Genomic DNA, 1,328 nt, shown 5'->3' with positions numbered 1-1,328 from the left:
AACTTGGTAAAAGATACTCATATTGGCCTTGGTTCAAATAATAGTTCTGCCAGTGCCTACCTGTATGACCTTGAGCATGTCACTGAAGCTCTCTAAGCCTCAGCTGAACATTCTGTAAAAGGAGGATGATAGTATCCATGTCAAAGCTTGAGACAATTGTATGAAATAATGCATATAAAGTGCTTAGTAGTCTATCTGGAATAGACTAGGTATTGCTCAGTAATGTTAGCTTTTATAAGTACGTTTTTTACATGATGTATAAAGAAAATCTAAAAGTAAACCAGTAAAAGCAAGAGTTGGTAAACGATGCCTCCAGGCCAAAGCCAGCCTGCCACCTATTTTCACAAGTAAATTTTTTTGTAACACAGCCACATTCCTTCATTTATGTACTGTCTTCAGGTGCTCTCACAGCAGCACTGAATAGCTACAGTAGACCACTTGGCCTGAAAAGTCTAAAATATTTACCATCTGGCCCTTGACAGAGTTTGCCAGCCCCCAAGCACGTGGAGAAGAAAAGTAATTGTAATAGCATTTGAAATATGCATGCGGCTATTTTCTAGTCAAAAACAAAAATAAGTGCTTGCTTTGGCAGCACATATACTAAAATTGGGATAATACAGAGATTATCATGGCCCCTGCAAAAGGACAACACACAAATTCTCGAAACATTCCAAATTTTTATTAACTATGGCTGATTCATGTTGATGTATGGCCAAAACCATCACAATATTGTAATTATCCTCCAATTAAAAATAAAATTTTTTAAAAATGAAAAAAACCCACAAAATCTATCAAGCTCTCCCCCTCTCACATGATTTGGGGAAGAACTAACAGCACTGGCTCAAACTGATCTGAGGAGCAAAATAGATAACCCAGACGAACAAGATATAGATAACCCAGATGAGCAAGATGCAGATAACCAAGAAAACCCCACTGAACTACAGGCAATTGCAAAAATTTTCCCCACAGCAATTGTAAGGGAAGAAGTCTCTCCTACACCCAGTGTGGGCCCCTGAGACACAAAGCAAAAAAATGAGAAAGGCATTTAAGCAAATTTGTCCTTAATAATCAGGCTTTTCCCCCAAAGATAGCCTACACCATCTGAAAGACCCTAAAATTCACAGGCAGTTTTCAGTGTTTTTCTCAGATAACTGCTCAGAATTGACAAGTAAATGCAGTCTTCTGATAGTAGTCATTCTCTTGTTGAATAAGTGAATGAATAAAGGAATGATGCTTTCAGCCTATTTGTTGTCTAAATCTAGCCATATTTTTGAGATCTTTTTTCTTCCAGTTTTATTGCTATATAACTGACATATAGCACTGTATAA

At 37.2% G+C, this 1,328-nt stretch overlaps 1 non-coding gene across 1 annotated transcript; it reads left to right on the top strand.

Annotated features, from left to right (window-relative positions):
- Window positions 1-576: 576 nt before the first annotated feature.
- On the top strand, window positions 577-680 carry LOC138430638 (U6 spliceosomal RNA). Its single transcript, XR_011253321.1, has one exon. It is a non-coding gene; the product is annotated as a U6 spliceosomal RNA (small nuclear RNA).
- The last annotated feature ends 648 nt before the right edge of the window (window positions 681-1,328 follow it).

The sequence above is a fragment of the Ovis canadensis genome, chromosome 25 (genome assembly GCF_042477335.2).
Source record: "Ovis canadensis isolate MfBH-ARS-UI-01 breed Bighorn chromosome 25, ARS-UI_OviCan_v2, whole genome shotgun sequence".
In the NCBI taxonomy this organism is placed as follows: Eukaryota; Metazoa; Chordata; class Mammalia; order Artiodactyla; family Bovidae; genus Ovis; species Ovis canadensis.
The sequence above is the reverse complement of the archived record's forward strand: the minus strand, read 5'-3'. Positions and strand labels throughout refer to the sequence as shown.